This window comes from Furipterus horrens, unplaced genomic scaffold, assembly GCF_987537825.1.
Source record: "Furipterus horrens unplaced genomic scaffold, mFurHor1.1.pri manual_scaffold_16, whole genome shotgun sequence".
NCBI classification, from domain to species: Eukaryota; Metazoa; Chordata; class Mammalia; order Chiroptera; family Furipteridae; genus Furipterus; species Furipterus horrens.
In genome coordinates, this window is record NW_028327186.1 from 9,263,732 (window position 1) to 9,284,155 (window position 20,424).

Sequence of the window (20,424 nt, forward strand, 5' to 3'; positions counted from 1 at the left end):
GATAGACTACACAGGCTAGGATAGACTATGCTAGACTATGCTAGGCTAGGATAGACTACACAGGCTAGGATAGACTATGCTAGACTATGATAGGCTAGGATAGACTATGATAGACTATGCTAGGCTAGGATAGACTACACAGGCTAGGATAGACTATGCTAGACTATGCTAGGCTAGGATAGACTACACAGGCTAGGATAGACTATGCTAGACTATGCTAGGCTCGGATAGACTACACAGGCTAGGATAGACTATGATAGACTATGCTAGGCTAGGATAGACTATGCTAGACTATGCTAGGCTAGGATAGACTATGCTAGACTATGCTAGGCTAGGATAGACTATGATAGACTATGCTAGGCTAGGATAGACTACACAGGCTAGGATAGACTATGCTAGGCTAGGATAGACTACACAGGCTAGGATAGACTATGATAGACTATGCTAGGCTAGGATAGACTACACAGGCTAGGATAGACTATGATAGACTATGCTAGGCTAGGATAGACTATGATAGACTATGCTAGGCTAGGATAGACTACACAGGCTAGGATAGACTATGCTAGACTATGCTAGGCTAGGATAGACTACACAGGCTAGGATAGACTATGCTAGACTATGCTAGGCTAGGATAGACTACACAGGCTAGGATAGACTATGATAGACTATGCTAGGCTAGGATAGACTACACAGGCTAGGATAGACTATGCTAGACTATGCTAGGCTAGGATAGACTACACAGGCTAGGATAGACTATGATAGACTATGCTAGGCTAGGATAGACTATGATAGACTATGCTAGGCTAGGATAGACTACACAGGCTAGGATAGACTATGCTAGACTATGCTAGGCTAGGATCGACTACACAGGCTAGGATAGACTATGCTAGACTATGCTAGGCTAGGATAGACTACACAGGCTAGGATAGACTATGCTAGACTATGCTAGGCTAGGATAGACTACACAGGCTAGGATAGACTATGCTAGACTATGCTAGGCTAGGATAGACTACACAGGCTAGGATAGACTATGATAGACTATGATAGGCTAGGATAGACTATGCTAGACTATGCTAGGCTAGGATAGACTATGATAGACTATGCTAGGCTAGGATAGACTATGATAGACTAGGCTAGGATAGACTACACAGGCTAGGATAGACTATGATAGACTATGCTAGGCTAGGATAGACTATGCTAGACTATGCTAGGGTAGGATAGACTATGCTAGACTATGCTAGGCTAGGATAGACTACACAGGCTAGGATAGACTATGCTAGACTATGCTAGGCTCGGATAGACTATGCTAGACTATGCTAGGCTAGGATAGACTACACAGGCTAGGATAGACTATGCTAGACTATGCTAGGCTAGGATAGACTACACAGGCTAGGATAGACTGTGATAGACTATGCTAGGCTAGGATAGACTATGCTAGACTATGCTAGGCTAGGATAGACTATGCTAGACTATGCTAGGCTAGGATAGACTACACAGGCTAGGATAGACTATGCTAGACTATGCTAGGCTCGGATAGACTATGCTAGACTATGCTAGGCTAGGATAGACTATGCTAGACTATGCTAGGCTAGGATAGACTACACAGGCTAGGATAGACTATGCTAGACTATGCTAGGCTAGGATAGACTATGCTAGACTATGCTAGGCTAGGATAGACTATGATAGACTATGCTAGGCTAGGATAGACTACACAGGCTAGGATAGACTATGCTAGACTATGCTAGGCTAGGATAGACTACACAGGCTAGGATAGACTATGCTAGACTATGCTAGGCTAGGATAGACTACACAGGCTAGGATAGACTATGATAGACTATGATAGGCTAGGATAGACTATGCTAGACTATGCTAGGCTAGGATAGACTATGATAGACTATGCTAGGCTAGGATAGACTACACAGGCTAGGATAGACTATGCTAGACTATGCTAGGCTAGGATAGACTACACAGGCTAGGATAGACTATGCTAGACTATGCTAGGCTACGATAGACTACACAGGCTAGGATAGACTATGCTAGACTATGCTAGGCTAGGATAGACTACACAGGCTAGGATAGACTATGCTAGGCTAGGATAGACTACACAGGCTAGAATAGACTATGATAGACTATGCTAGGCTAGGATAGACTACACAGGCTAGGATAGACTATGATAGACTATGCTAGGCTAGGATAGACTATGATAGACTATGCTAGGCTAGGATAGACTACACAGGCTAGGATAGACTATGATAGACTATGCTAGGCTAGGATAGACTACACAGGCTAGGATAGACTATGCTAGACTCTGCTAGGCTAGGATAGACTACACAGGCTAGGATAGACTACACAGGCTAGGATAGACTATGATAGACTATGCTAGGCTAGGATAGACTACACAGGCTAGGATAGACTATGATAGACTATGCTAGGCTAGGATAGACTACACAGGCTAGGATAGACTATGATAGACTATGCTAGGCTAGGATAGACTATGATAGACTATGCTAGGCTAGGATAGACTACACAGGCTAGGATAGACTATGCTAGACTATGCTAGGCTAGGATAGACTACACAGGCTAGGATAGACTATGCTAGACTATGCTAGGCTAGGATAGACTACACAGGCTAGGATAGACTATGATAGACTATGCTAGGCTAGGATAGACTACACAGGCTAGGATAGACTATGCTAGACTATGCTAGGCTAGGATAGACTACACAGGCTAGGATAGACTATGATAGACTATGCTAGGCTAGGATAGACTATGATAGACTATGCTAGGCTAGGATAGACTACACAGGCTAGGATAGACTATGCTAGACTATGCTAGGCTAGGATCGACTACACAGGCTAGGATAGACTATGCTAGACTATGCTAGGCTAGGATAGACTACACAGGCTAGGATAGACTATGCTAGACTATGCTAGGCTAGGATAGACTACACAGGCTAGGATAGACTATGATATACTATGCTAGGCTAGGATAGACTACACAGGCTAGGATATACTATTCTAGGCTAGGATAGACTACACAGGCTAGGATAGACTATGCTAGGCTAGGATAGACTATGCTAGACTATGCTAGGCTAGGATAGACTATGATAGACTATGCTAGGCTAGGATAGACTACACAGGCTAGGATAGACTATGCTAGGCTAGGATAGACTACACAGGCTAGGATAGACTATGATAGACTATGCTAGGCTAGGATAGACTACACAGGCTAGGATAGACTATGATAGACTATGCTAGGCTAGGATAGACTATGATAGACTATGCTAGGCTAGGATAGACTACACAGGCTAGGATAGACTATGCTAGACTATGCTAGGCTAGGATAGACTACACAGGCTAGGATAGACTATGCTAGACTATGCTAGGCTAGGATAGACTACACAGGCTAGGATAGACTATGATAGACTATGCTAGGCTAGGATAGACTACACAGGCTAGGATAGACTATGCTAGACTATGCTAGGCTAGGATAGACTACACAGGCTAGGATAGACTATGATAGACTATGCTAGGCTAGGATAGACTATCATAGACTATGCTAGGCTAGTATAGACTACACAGGCTAGGATAGACTATGCTAGACTATGCTAGGCTAGGATCGACTACACAGGCTAGGATAGACTATGCTAGACTATGCTAGGCTAGGATAGACTACACAGGCTAGGATAGACTATGCTAGACTATGCTAGGCTAGGATAGACTACACAGGCTAGGATAGACTATGATATACTATGCTAGGCTAGGATAGACTACACAGGCTAGGATATACTATTCTAGGCTAGGATAGACTACACAGGCTAGGATAGACTATGCTAGGCTAGGATAGACTATGCTAGACTATGCTAGGCTAGGATAGACTATGATAGACTATGCTAGGCTAGGATAGACTACACAGGCTAGGATAGACTATGATAGACTATGCTAGGCTAGGATAGACTACACAGGCTAGGATAGACTATGCTAGACTATGCTAGGCTCGGATAGACTACACAGGCTAGGATAGACTATCATAGACTATGCTAGGCTAGGATAGACTATGCTAGACTATGCTAGGCTAGGATAGACTATGCTAGACTATGCTAGGCTAGGATAGACTATGATAGACTATGCTAGGCTAGGATAGACTACACAGGCTAGGATAGACTATGCTAGGCTAGGATAGACTATGATAGACTATGCTAGGCTAGGATAGACTATGCTAGGCTAGGATAGACTACACAGGCTAGGATAGACTATGATAGACTATGCTAGGCTAGGATAGACTATGATAGACTATGCTAGGCTAGGATAGACTACACAGGCTAGGATAGACTATGCTAGACTATGCTAGGCTAGGATAGACTACACAGGCTAGGATAGACTATGCTAGACTATGCTAGGCTAGGATAGACTACACAGGCTAGGATAGACTATGATAGACTATGCTAGGCTAGGATAGACTACACAGGCTAGGATAGACTATGCTAGACTATGCTAGGCTAGGATAGACTACACAGGCTAGGATAGACTATGCTAGGCTAGGATAGACTATGATAGACTATGCTAGGCTAGGATAGACTAAACAGGCTAGGATAGACTATGCTAGACTATGCTAGGCTAGGATCGACTACACAGGCTAGGATAGACTATGCTAGACTATGCTAGGCTAGGATAGACTACACAGGCTAGGATAGACTATGCTAGACTATGCTAGGCTAGGATAGACTACACAGGCTAGGATAGACTATGATATACTATGCTAGGCTAGGATAGACTACACAGGCTAGGATATACTATTCTAGGCTAGGATAGACTACACAGGCTAGGATAGACTATGATAGACTATGCTAGGCTAGGATAGACTATGATAGACTATGCTAGGCTAGGATAGACTACACAGGCTAGGATAGACTATGCTAGACTATGCTAGGGTAGGATAGACTACACAGGCTAGGATAGACTATGATAGACTATGCTAGGCTAGGATAGACTACACAGGCTAGGATAGACTATGCTAGACTATGCTAGGCTAGGATAGACTACACAGGCTAGGATAGACTATGCTAGACTATGATAGGCTAGGATAGACTATGATAGACTATGCTAGGCTAGGATAGACTACACAGGCTAGGATAGACTATGCTAGACTATGCTAGGCTAGGATAGACTACACAGGCTAGGATAGACTATGCTAGACTATGCTAGGCTCGGATAGACTACACAGGCTAGGATAGACTATGATAGACTATGCTAGGCTAGGATAGACTATGCTAGACTATGCTAGGCTAGGATAGACTATGCTAGACTATGCTAGGCTAGGATAGACTATGATAGACTATGCTAGGCTAGGATAGACTACACAGGCTAGGATAGACTATGCTAGGCTAGGATAGACTACACAGGCTAGGATAGACTATGATAGACTATGCTAGGCTAGGATAGACTACACAGGCTAGGATAGACTATGATAGACTATGCTAGGCTAGGATAGACTATGATAGACTATGCTAGGCTAGGATAGACTACACAGGCTAGGATAGACTATGCTAGACTATGCTAGGCTAGGATAGACTACACAGGCTAGGATAGACTATGCTAGACTATGCTAGGCTAGGATAGACTACACAGGCTAGGATAGACTATGATAGACTATGCTAGGCTAGGATAGACTACACAGGCTAGGATAGACTATGCTAGACTATGCTAGGCTAGGATAGACTACACAGGCTAGGATAGACTATGATAGACTATGCTAGGCTAGGATAGACTATGATAGACTATGCTAGGCTAGGATAGACTACACAGGCTAGGATAGACTATGCTAGACTATGCTAGGCTAGGATCGACTACACAGGCTAGGATAGACTATGCTAGACTATGCTAGGCTAGGATAGACTACACAGGCTAGGATAGACTATGCTAGACTATGCTAGGCTAGGATAGACTACACAGGCTAGGATAGACTATGCTAGACTATGCTAGGCTAGGATAGACTACACAGGCTAGGATAGACTATGATAGACTATGATAGGCTAGGATAGACTATGCTAGACTATGCTAGGCTAGGATAGACTATGATAGACTATGCTAGGCTAGGATAGACTATGATAGACTAGGCTAGGATAGACTACACAGGCTAGGATAGACTATGATAGACTATGCTAGGCTAGGATAGACTATGCTAGACTATGCTAGGGTAGGATAGACTATGCTAGACTATGCTAGGCTAGGATAGACTACACAGGCTAGGATAGACTATGCTAGACTATGCTAGGCTAGGATAGACTACACAGGCTAGGATAGACTATGCTAGGCTAGGATAGACTACACAGGCTAGGATAGACTATGCTAGACTATGCTAGGCTAGGATAGACTACACAGGCTAGGATAGACTATGATAGACTATGATAGGCTAGGATAGACTATGCTAGACTATGCTAGGCTAGGATAGACTATGATAGACTATGCTAGGCTAGGATAGACTACACAGGCTAGGATAGACTATGCTAGACTATGCTAGGCTAGGATAGACTACACAGGCTAGGATAGACTATGCTAGACTATGCTAGGCTACGATAGACTACACAGGCTAGGATAGACTATGCTAGACTATGCTAGGCTAGGATAGACTACACAGGCTAGGATAGACTATGCTAGGCTAGGATAGACTACACAGGCTAGAATAGACTATGATAGACTATGCTAGGCTAGGATAGACTACACAGGCTAGGATAGACTATGATAGACTATGCTAGGCTAGGATAGACTATGATAGACTATGTTAGGCTAGGATAGACTACACAGGCTAGGATAGACTATGATAGACTATGCTAGGCTAGGATAGACTACACAGGCTAGGATAGACTATGCTAGACTATGCTAGGCTAGGATAGACTACACAGGCTAGGATAGACTATGATAGACTATGCTAGGCTAGGATAGACTACACAGGCTAGGATAGACTATGATAGACTATGCTAGGCTAGGATAGGCTATGCTAGACTATGCTAGGCTAGGATAGACTATGATAGACTATGCTAGGCTAGGATAGACTACACAGGCTAGGATAGACTATGCTAGACTATGCTAGGCTAGGATAGACTATGATAGACTATGTTAGGCTAGGATAGACTATGCTAGACTATGCTAGGCTAGGATAGACTACACAGGCTAGGATAGACTATGATAGACTATGCTAGGCTAGGATAGACTACACAGGCTAGGATAGACTATGATAGACTATGCTAGGCTAGGATAGACTATGATAGACTATGCTAGGCTAGGATAGACTATGATAGACTATGCTAGGCTAGGATAGACTACACAGGCTAGGATAGACTATGATAGACTATGCTAGGCTAGGATAGACTATGATAGACTATGCTAGGCTAGGATAGACTACACAGGCTAGGATAGACTATGCTAGACTATGCTAGGCTAGGATAGACTACACAGGCTAGGATAGACTATGATAGACTATGCTAGGCTAGGATAGACTACACAGGCTAGGATAGACTATGATAGACTATGCTAGGCTAGGATAGACTACACAGGCTAGGATAGACTATGCTAGACTATGCTAGGCTAGGATAGACTATGATAGACTATGCTAGGCTAGGATAGACTACACAGGCTAGGATAGACTATGATAGACTATGCTAGGCTAGGATAGACTATTATAGACTATGCTAGGCTAGGATAGACTACACAGGCTAGGATAGACTATGCTAGACTATGCTAGGCTAGGATAGACTACACAGGCTAGGATAGACTATGCTAGACTATGCTAGGCTAGGATAGACTATGATAGACTATGCTAGGCTAGGATAGACTACACAGGCTAGGATAGACTATGATAGACTATGCTAGGCTAGGATAGACTATGCTAGACTATGCTAGGCTAGGATAGACTATGCTAGACTATGCTAGGCTAGGATAGACTATGATAGACTATGCTAGGCTAGGATAGACTACACAGGCTAGGATAGACTATGCTAGGCTAGGATAGACTACACAGGCTAGGATAGACTATGATAGACTATGCTAGGCTAGGATAGACTACACAGGCTAGGATAGACTACGATAGACTATGCTAGGCTAGGATAGACTACACAGGCTAGGATAGACTATGATAGACTATGCTAGGCTAGGATACACTATGCTAGACTATGCTAGGCTAGGATAGACTATGCTAGACTATGCTAGGCTAGGATAGACTATGATAGACTATGCTAGGCTAGGATAGACTACACAGGCTAGGATAGACTATGCTAGGCTAGGATAGACTACACAGGCTAGGATAGACTATGATAGACTATGCTAGGCTAGGATAGACTACACAGGCTAGGATAGACTATGCTAGACTATGCTAGGGTAGGATAGACTACACAGGCTAGGATAGACTATGATAGACTATGCTAGGCTAGGATAGACTACACAGGCTAGGATAGACTATGCTAGACTATGCTAGGCTAGGATAGACTACACAGGCTAGGATAGACTATGCTAGACTATGCTAGGCTAGGATAGACTACACAGGCTAGGATAGACTATGCTAGACTATGCTAGGCTCGGATAGACTACACAGGCTAGGATAGACTATGATAGACTATGCTAGGCTAGGATAGACTATGCTAGACTATGCTAGGCTAGGATAGACTATGCTAGACTATGCTAGGCTAGGATAGACTATGATAGACTATGCTAGGCTAGGATAGACTACACAGGCTAGGATAGACTATGCTAGGCTAGGATAGACTACACAGGCTAGGATAGACTATGATAGACTATGCTAGGCTAGGATAGACTACACAGGCTAGGATAGACTATGATAGACTATGCTAGGCTAGGATAGACTATGATAGACTATGCTAGGCTAGGATAGACTACACAGGCTAGGATAGACTATGCTAGACTATGCTAGGCTAGGATAGACTACACAGGCTAGGATAGACTATGCTAGACTATGCTAGGCTAGGATAGACTACACAGGCTAGGATAGACTATGATAGACTATGCTAGGCTAGGATAGACTACACAGGCTAGGATAGACTATGCTAGACTATGCTAGGCTAGGATAGACTACACAGGCTAGGATAGACTATGATAGACTATGCTAGGCTAGGATAGACTATGATAGACTATGCTAGGCTAGGATAGACTACACAGGCTAGGATAGACTATGCTAGACTATGCTAGGCTAGGATCGACTACACAGGCTAGGATAGACTATGCTAGACTATGCTAGGCTAGGATAGACTACACAGGCTAGGATAGACTATGCTAGACTATGCTAGGCTAGGATAGACTACACAGGCTAGGATAGACTATGATATACTATGCTAGGCTAGGATAGACTACACAGGCTAGGATATACTATTCTAGGCTAGGATAGACTACACAGGCTAGGATAGACTATGCTAGGCTAGGATAGACTATGCTAGACTATGCTAGGCTAGGATAGACTATGATAGACTATGCTAGGCTAGGATAGACTACACAGGCTAGGATAGACTATGCTAGGCTAGGATAGACTACACAGGCTAGGATAGACTATGATAGACTATGCTAGGCTAGGATAGACTACACAGGCTAGGATAGACTATGATAGACTATGCTAGGCTAGGATAGACTATGATAGACTATGCTAGGCTAGGATAGACTACACAGGCTAGGATAGACTATGCTAGACTATGCTAGGCTAGGATAGACTACACAGGCTAGGATAGACTATGCTAGACTATGCTAGGCTAGGATAGACTACACAGGCTAGGATAGACTATGATAGACTATGCTAGGCTAGGATAGACTACACAGGCTAGGATAGACTATGCTAGACTATGCTAGGCTAGGATAGACTACACAGGCTAGGATAGACTATGATAGACTATGCTAGGCTAGGATAGACTATCATAGACTATGCTAGGCTAGTATAGACTACACAGGCTAGGATAGACTATGCTAGACTATGCTAGGCTAGGATCGACTACACAGGCTAGGATAGACTATGCTAGACTATGCTAGGCTAGGATAGACTACACAGGCTAGGATAGACTATGCTAGACTATGCTAGGCTAGGATAGACTACACAGGCTAGGATAGACTATGATATACTATGCTAGGCTAGGATAGACTACACAGGCTAGGATATACTATTCTAGGCTAGGATAGACTACACAGGCTAGGATAGACTATGCTAGGCTAGGATAGACTATGCTAGACTATGCTAGGCTAGGATAGACTATGATAGACTATGCTAGGCTAGGATAGACTACACAGGCTAGGATAGACTATGCTAGACTATGCTAGGCTAGGATAGACTACACAGGCTAGGATAGACTATGCTAGACTATGCTAGGCTCGGATAGACTACACAGGCTAGGATAGACTATGATAGACTATGCTAGGCTAGGATAGACTATGCTAGACTATGCTAGGCTAGGATAGACTATGCTAGACTATGCTAGGCTAGGATAGACTATGATAGACTATGCTAGGCTAGGATAGACTACACAGGCTAGGATAGACTATGCTAGGCTAGGATAGACTACACAGGCTAGGATAGACTATGATAGACTATGCTAGGCTAGGATAGACTACACAGGCTAGGATAGACTATGATAGACTATGCTAGGCTAGGATAGACTATGATAGACTATGCTAGGCTAGGATAGACTACACAGGCTAGGATAGACTATGCTAGACTATGCTAGGCTAGGATAGACTACACAGGCTAGGATAGACTATGCTAGACTATGCTAGGCTAGGATAGACTACACAGGCTAGGATAGACTATGATAGACTATGCTAGGCTAGGATAGACTACACAGGCTAGGATAGACTATGCTAGACTATGCTAGGCTAGGATAGACTACACAGGCTAGGATAGACTATGATAGACTATGCTAGGCTAGGATAGACTATGATAGACTATGCTAGGCTAGGATAGACTACACAGGCTAGGATAGACTATGCTAGACTATGCTAGGCTAGGATCGACTACACAGGCTAGGATAGACTATGCTAGACTATGCTAGGCTAGGATAGACTACACAGGCTAGGATAGACTATGCTAGACTATGCTAGGCTAGGATAGACTACACAGGCTAGGATAGACTATGATATACTATGCTAGGCTAGGATAGACTACACAGGCTAGGATATACTATTCTAGGCTAGGATAGACTACACAGGCTAGGATAGACTATGCTAGGCTAGGATAGACTATGCTAGACTATGCTAGGCTAGGATAGACTATGATAGACTATGCTAGGCTAGGATAGACTACACAGGCTAGGATAGACTATGCTAGGCTAGGATAGACTACACAGGCTAGGATAGACTATGATAGACTATGCTAGGCTAGGATAGACTACACAGGCTAGGATAGACTATGATAGACTATGCTAGGCTAGGATAGACTATGATAGACTATGCTAGGCTAGGATAGACTACACAGGCTAGGATAGACTATGCTAGACTATGCTAGGCTAGGATAGACTACACAGGCTAGGATAGACTATGCTAGACTATGCTAGGCTAGGATAGACTACACAGGCTAGGATAGACTATGATAGACTATGCTAGGCTAGGATAGACTACACAGGCTAGGATAGACTATGCTAGACTATGCTAGGCTAGGATAGACTACACAGGCTAGGATAGACTATGATAGACTATGCTAGGCTAGGATAGACTATCATAGACTATGCTAGGCTAGTATAGACTACACAGGCTAGGATAGACTATGCTAGACTATGCTAGGCTAGGATCGACTACACAGGCTAGGATAGACTATGCTAGACTATGCTAGGCTAGGATAGACTACACAGGCTAGGATAGACTATGCTAGACTATGCTAGGCTAGGATAGACTACACAGGCTAGGATAGACTATGATATACTATGCTAGGCTAGGATAGACTACACAGGCTAGGATATACTATTCTAGGCTAGGATAGACTACACAGGCTAGGATAGACTATGCTAGGCTAGGATAGACTATGCTAGACTATGCTAGGCTAGGATAGACTATGATAGACTATGCTAGGCTAGGATAGACTACACAGGCTAGGATAGACTATGATAGACTATGCTAGGCTAGGATAGACTACACAGGCTAGGATAGACTATGCTAGACTATGCTAGGCTCGGATAGACTACACAGGCTAGGATAGACTATGATAGACTATGCTAGGCTAGGATAGACTATGCTAGACTATGCTAGGCTAGGATAGACTATGCTAGACTATGCTAGGCTAGGATAGACTATGATAGACTATGCTAGGCTAGGATAGACTACACAGGCTAGGATAGACTATGCTAGGCTAGGATAGACTATGATAGACTATGCTAGGCTAGGATAGACTATGCTAGGCTAGGATAGACTACACAGGCTAGGATAGACTATGATAGACTATGCTAGGCTAGGATAGACTATGATAGACTATGCTAGGCTAGGATAGACTACACAGGCTAGGATAGACTATGCTAGACTATGCTAGGCTAGGATAGACTACACAGGCTAGGATAGACTATGCTAGACTATGCTAGGCTAGGATAGACTACACAGGCTAGGATAGACTATGATAGACTATGCTAGGCTAGGATAGACTACACAGGCTAGGATAGACTATGCTAGACTATGCTAGGCTAGGATAGACTACACAGGCTAGGATAGACTATGCTAGGCTAGGATAGACTATGATAGACTATGCTAGGCTAGGATAGACTACACAGGCTAGGATAGACTATGCTAGACTATGCTAGGCTCGGATAGACTACACAGGCTAGGATAGACTATGATAGACTATGCTAGGCTAGGATAGACTATGCTAGACTATGCTAGGCTAGGATAGACTATGCTAGACTATGCTAGGCTAGGATAGACTATGATAGACTATGCTAGGCTAGGATAGACTACACAGGCTAGGATAGACTATGCTAGGCTAGGATAGACTACACAGGCTAGGATAGACTATGATAGACTATGCTAGGCTAGGATAGACTACACAGGCTAGGATAGACTATGATAGACTATGCTAGGCTAGGATAGACTATGATAGACTATGCTAGGCTAGGATAGACTACACAGGCTAGGATAGACTATGCTAGACTATGCTAGGCTAGGATAGACTACACAGGCTAGGATAGACTATGCTAGACTATGCTAGGCTAGGATAGACTACACAGGCTAGGATAGACTATGATAGACTATGCTAGGCTAGGATAGACTACACAGGCTAGGATAGACTATGCTAGACTATGCTAGGCTAGGATAGACTACACAGGCTAGGATAGACTATGATAGACTATGCTAGGCTAGGATAGACTATGATAGACTATGCTAGGCTAGGATAGACTACACAGGCTAGGATAGACTATGCTAGACTATGCTAGGCTAGGATCGACTACACAGGCTAGGATAGACTATGCTAGACTATGCTAGGCTAGGATAGACTACACAGGCTAGGATAGACTATGCTAGACTATGCTAGGCTAGGATAGACTACACAGGCTAGGATAGACTATGCTAGACTATGCTAGGCTAGGATAGACTACACAGGCTAGGATAGACTATGATAGACTATGATAGGCTAGGATAGACTATGCTAGACTATGCTAGGCTAGGATAGACTATGATAGACTATGCTAGGCTAGGATAGACTATGATAGACTAGGCTAGGATAGACTACACAGGCTAGGATAGACTATGATAGACTATGCTAGGCTAGGATAGACTATGCTAGACTATGCTAGGGTAGGATAGACTATGCTAGACTATGCTAGGCTAGGATAGACTACACAGGCTAGGATAGACTATGCTAGACTATGCTAGGCTAGGATAGACTACACAGGCTAGGATAGACTATGCTAGGCTAGGATAGACTACACAGGCTAGGATAGACTATGCTAGACTATGCTAGGCTAGGATAGACTACACAGGCTAGGATAGACTATGATAGACTATGATAGGCTAGGATAGACTATGCTAGACTATGCTAGGCTAGGATAGACTATGATAGACTATGCTAGGCTAGGATAGACTACACAGGCTAGGATAGACTATGCTAGACTATGCTAGGCTAGGATAGACTACACAGGCTAGGATAGACTATGCTAGACTATGCTAGGCTACGATAGACTACACAGGCTAGGATAGACTATGCTAGACTATGCTAGGCTAGGATAGACTACACAGGCTAGGATAGACTATGCTAGGCTAGGATAGACTACACAGGCTAGAATAGACTATGATAGACTATGCTAGGCTAGGATAGACTACACAGGCTAGGATAGACTATGATAGACTATGCTAGGCTAGGATAGACTATGATAGACTATGTTAGGCTAGGATAGACTACACAGGCTAGGATAGACTATGATAGACTATGCTAGGCTAGGATAGACTACACAGGCTAGGATAGACTATGCTAGACTATGCTAGGCTAGGATAGACTACACAGGCTAGGATAGACTATGATAGACTATGCTAGGCTAGGATAGACTACACAGGCTAGGATAGACTATGATAGACTATGCTAGGCTAGGATAGGCTATGCTAGACTATGCTAGGCTAGGATAGACTATGATAGACTATGCTAGGCTAGGATAGACTACACAGGCTAGGATAGACTATGCTAGACTATGCTAGGCTAGGATAGACTATGATAGACTATGTTAGGCTAGGATAGACTATGCTAGACTATGCTAGGCTAGGATAGACTACACAGGCTAGGATAGACTATGATAGACTATGCTAGGCTAGGATAGACTACACAGGCTAGGATAGACTATGATAGACTATGCTAGGCTAGGATAGACTATGATAGACTATGCTAGGCTAGGATAGACTATGATAGACTATGCTAGGCTAGGATAGACTACACAGGCTAGGATAGACTATGATAGACTATGCTAGGCTAGGATAGACTATGATAGACTATGCTAGGCTAGGATAGACTACACAGGCTAGGATAGACTATGCTAGACTATGCTAGGCTAGGATAGACTACACAGGCTAGGATAGACTATGATAGACTATGCTAGGCTAGGATAGACTACACAGGCTAGGATAGACTATGATAGACTATGCTAGGCTAGGATAGACTACACAGGCTAGGATAGACTATGCTAGACTATGCTAGGCTAGGATAGACTATGATAGACTATGCTAGGCTAGGATAGACTACACAGGCTAGGATAGACTATGATAGACTATGCTAGGCTAGGATAGACTATTATAGACTATGCTAGGCTAGGATAGACTACACAGGCTAGGATAGACTATGCTAGACTATGCTAGGCTAGGATAGACTACACAGGCTAGGATAGACTATGCTAGACTATGCTAGGCTAGGATAGACTATGATAGACTATGCTAGGCTAGGATAGACTACACAGGCTAGGATAGACTATGATAGACTATGCTAGGCTAGGATAGACTATGCTAGACTATGCTAGGCTAGGATAGACTATGCTAGACTATGCTAGGCTAGGATAGACTATGATAGACTATGCTAGGCTAGGATAGACTACACAGGCTAGGATAGACTATGCTAGGCTAGGATAGACTACACAGGCTAGGATAGACTATGATAGACTATGCTAGGCTAGGATAGACTACACAGGCTAGGATAGACTACGATAGACTATGCTAGGCTAGGATAGACTACACAGGCTAGGATAGACTATGATAGACTATGCTAGGCTAGGATACACTATGCTAGACTATGCTAGGCTAGGATAGACTATGCTAGACTATGCTAGGCTAGGATAGACTATGATAGACTATGCTAGGCTAGGATAGACTACACAGGCTAGGATAGACTATGCTAGGCTAGGATAGACTACACAGGCTAGGATAGACTATGATAGACTATGCTAGGCTAGGATAGACTACACAGGCTAGGATAGACTATGCTAGACTATGCTAGGGTAGGATAGACTACACAGGCTAGGATAGACTATGATAGACTATGCTAGGCTAGGATAGACTACACAGGCTAGGATAGACTATGCTAGACTATGCTAGGCTAGGATAGACTACACAGGCTAGGATAGACTATGCTAGACTATGCTAGGCTAGGATAGACTACACAGGCTAGGATAGACTATGCTAGACTATGCTAGGCTCGGATAGACTACACAGGCTAGGATAGACTATGATAGACTATGCTAGGCTAGGATAGACTATGCTAGACTATGCTAGGCTAGGATAGACTATGCTAGACTATGCTAGGCTAGGATAGACTATGATAGACTATGCTAGGCTAGGATAGACTACACAGGCTAGGATAGACTATGCTAGGCTAGGATAGACTACACAGGCTAGGATAGACTATGATAGACTATGCTAGGCTAGGATAGACTACACAGGCTAGGATAGACTATGATAGACTATGCTAGGCTAGGATAGACTATGATAGACTATGCTAGGCTAGGATAGACTACACAGGCTAGGATAGACTATGCTAGACTATGCTAGGCTAGGATAGACTACACAGGCTAGGATAGACTATGCTAGACTATGCTAGGCTAGGATAGACTACACAGGCTAGGATAGACTATGATAGACTATGCTAGGCTAGGATAGACTACACAGGCTAGGATAGACTATGCTAGACTATGCTAGGCTAGGATAGACTACACAGGCTAGGATAGACTATGATAGACTATGCTAGGCTAGGATAGACTATGATAGACTATGCTAGGCTAGGATAGACTACACAGGCTAGGATAGACTATGCTAGACTATGCTAGGCTAGGATCGACTACACAGGCTAGGATAGACTATGCTAGACTATGCTAGGCTAGGATAGACTACACAGGCTAGGATAGACTATGCTAGACTATGCTAGGCTAGGATAGACTACACAGGCTAGGATAGACTATGATATACTATGCTAGGCTAGGATAGACTACACAGGCTAGGATATACTATTCTAGGCTAGGATAGACTACACAGGCTAGGATAGACTATGCTAGGCTAGGATAGACTATGCTAGACTATGCTAGGCTAGGATAGACTATGATAGACTATGCTAGGCTAGGATAGACTACACAGGCTAGGATAGACTATGCTAGGCTAGGATAGACTACACAGGCTAGGATAGACTATGATAGACTATGCTAGGCTAGGATAGACTACACAGGCTAGGATAGACTATGATAGACTATGCTAGGCTAGGATAGACTATGATAGACTATGCTAGGCTAGGATAGACTACACAGGCTAGGATAGACTATGCTAGACTATGCTAGGCTAGGATAGACTACACAGGCTAGGATAGACTATGCTAGACTATGCTAGGCTAGGATAGACTACACAGGCTAGGATAGACTATGATAGACTATGCTAGGCTAGGATAGACTACACAGGCTAGGATAGACTATGCTAGACTATGCTAGGCTAGGATAGACTACACAGGCTAGGATAGACTATGATAGACTATGCTAGGCTAGGATAGACTATCATAGACTATGCTAGGCTAGTATAGACTACACAGGCTAGGATAGACTATGCTAGACTATGCTAGGCTAGGATCGACTACACAGGCTAGGATAGACTATGCTAGACTATGCTAGGCTAGGATAGACTACACAGGCTAGGATAGACTATGCTAGACTATGCTAGGCTAGGATAGACTACACAGGCTAGGATAGACTATGATATACTATGCTAGGCTAGGATAGACTACACAGGCTAGGATATACTATTCTAGGCTAGGATAGACTACACAGGCTAGGATAGACTATGCTAGGCTAGGATAGACTATGCTAGACTATGCTAGGCTAGGATAGACTATGATAGACTATGCTAGGCTAGGATAGACTACACAGGCTAGGATAGACTATGCTAGACTATGCTAGGCTAGGATAGACTACACAGGCTAGGATAGACTATGCTAGACTATGCTAGGCTCGGATAGACTACACAGGCTAGGATAGACTATGATAGACTATGCTAGGCTAGGATAGACTATGCTAGACTATGCTAGGCTAGGATAGACTATGCTAGACTATGCTAGGCTAGGATAGACTATGATAGACTATGCTAGGCTAGGATAGACTACACAGGCTAGGATAGACTATGCTAGGCTAGGATAGACTACACAGGCTAGGATAGACTATGATAGACTATGCTAGGCTAGGATAGACTACACAGGCTAGGATAGACTATGATAGACTATGCTAGGCTAGGATAGACTATGATAGACTATGCTAGGCTAGGATAGACTACACAGGCTAGGATAGACTATGCTAGACTATGCTAGGCTAGGATAGACTACACAGGCTAGGATAGACTATGCTAGACTATGCTAGGCTAGGATAGACTACACAGGCTAGGATAGACTATGATAGACTATGCTAGGCTAGGATAGACTACACAGGCTAGGATAGACTATGCTAGACTATGCTAGGCTAGGATAGACTACACAGGCTAGGATAGACTATGATAGACTATGCTAGGCTAGGATAGACTATGATAGACTATGCTAGGCTAGGATAGACTACACAGGCTAGGATAGACTATGCTAGACTATGCTAGGCTAGGATCGACTACACAGGCTAGGATAGACTATGCTAGACTATGCTAGGCTAGGATAGACTACACAGGCTAGGATAGACTATGCTAGACTATGCTAGGCTAGGATAGACTACACAGGCTAGGATAGACTATGATATACTATGCTAGGCTAGGATAGACTACACAGGCTAGGATATACTATTCTAGGCTAGGATAGACTACACAGGCTAGGATAGACTATGCTAGGCTAGGATAGACTATGCTAGACTATGCTAGGCTAGGATAGACTATGATAGACTATGCTAGGCTAGGATAGACTACACAGGCTAGGATAGACTATGCTAGGCTAGGATAGACTACACAGGCTAGGATAGACTATGATAGACTATGCTAGGCTAGGATAGACTACACAGGCTAGGATAGACTATGATAGACTATGCTAGGCTAGGATAGACTATGATAGACTATGCTAGGCTAGGATAGACTACACAGGCTAGGATAGACTATGCTAGACTATGCTAGGCTAGGATAGACTACACAGGCTAGGATAGACTATGCTAGACTATGCTAGGCTAGGATAGACTACACAGGCTAGGATAGACTATGATAGACTATGCTAGGCTAGGATAGACTACACAGGCTAGGATAGACTATGCTAGACTATGCTAGGCTAGGATAGACTACACAGGCTAGGATAGACTATGATAGACTATGCTAGGCTAGGATAGACTATCATAGACTATGCTAGGCTAGTATAGACTACACAGGCTAGGATAGACTATGCTAGACTATGCTAGGCTAGGATCGACTACACAGGCTAGGATAGACTATGCTAGACTATGCTAGGCTAGGATAGACTACACAGGCTAGGATAGACTATGCTAGACTATGCTAGGCTAGGATAGACTACACAGGCTAGGATAGACTATGATATACTATGCTAGGCTAGGATAGACTACACAGGCTAGGATATACTATTCTAGGCTAGGATAGACTACACAGGCTAGGATAGACTATGCTAGGCTAGGATAGACTATGCTAGACTATGCTAGGCTAGGATAGACTATGATAGACTATGCTAGGCTAGGATAGACTACACAGGCTAGGATAGACTATGATAGACTATGCTAGGCTAGGATAGACTACACAGGCTAGGATAGACTATGCTAGACTATGCTAGGCTCGGATAGACTACACAGGCTAGGATAGACTATGATAGACTATGCTAGGCTAGGATAGACTATGCTAGACTATGCTAGGCTAGGATAGACTATGCTAGACTATGCTAGGCTAGGATAGACTATGATAGACTATGCTAGGCTAGGATAGACTACACAGGCTAGGATAGACTATGCTAGGCTAGGATAGACTATGATAGACTATGCTAGGCTAGGATAGACTATGCTAGGCTAGGATAGACTACACAGGCTAGGATAGACTATGATAGACTATGCTAGGCTAGGATAGACTATGATAGACTATGCTAGGCTAGGATAGACTACACAGGCTAGGATAGACTATGCTAGACTATGCTAGGCTAGGATAGACTACACAGGCTAGGATAGACTATGCTAGACTATGCTAGGCTAGGATAGACTACACAGGCTAGGATAGACTATGATAGACTATGCTAGGCTAGGATAGACTACACAGGCTAGGATAGACTATGCTAGACTATGCTAGGCTAGGATAGACTACACAGGCTAGGATAGACTATGCTAGGCTAGGATAGACTATGATAGACTATGCTAGGCTAGGATAGACTACACAGGCTAGGATAGACTATGCTAGACTATGCTAGGCTAGGATCGACTACACAGGCTAGGATAGACTATGCTAGACTATGCTAGGCTAGGATAGACTACACAGGCTAGGATAGACTATCCTAGACTATGCT

General features: G+C 43.5%; 2 long non-coding RNA genes across 3 annotated transcripts in view; both read left to right on the forward strand.

Moving 5' to 3' along the window:
* LOC149992057 (uncharacterized) overlaps positions 1–20,424 on the forward strand; it is a 174,676-nt gene that overhangs the window by 106,666 nt on the left and 47,586 nt on the right. The window lies entirely within an intron of this gene.
* LOC149992059 (uncharacterized) lies at positions 8,014–15,675 on the forward strand. Its single transcript, XR_016508508.1, has 2 exons — positions 8,014–8,095; positions 15,628–15,675. It is a non-coding gene; the product is annotated as an uncharacterized LOC149992059 (long non-coding RNA).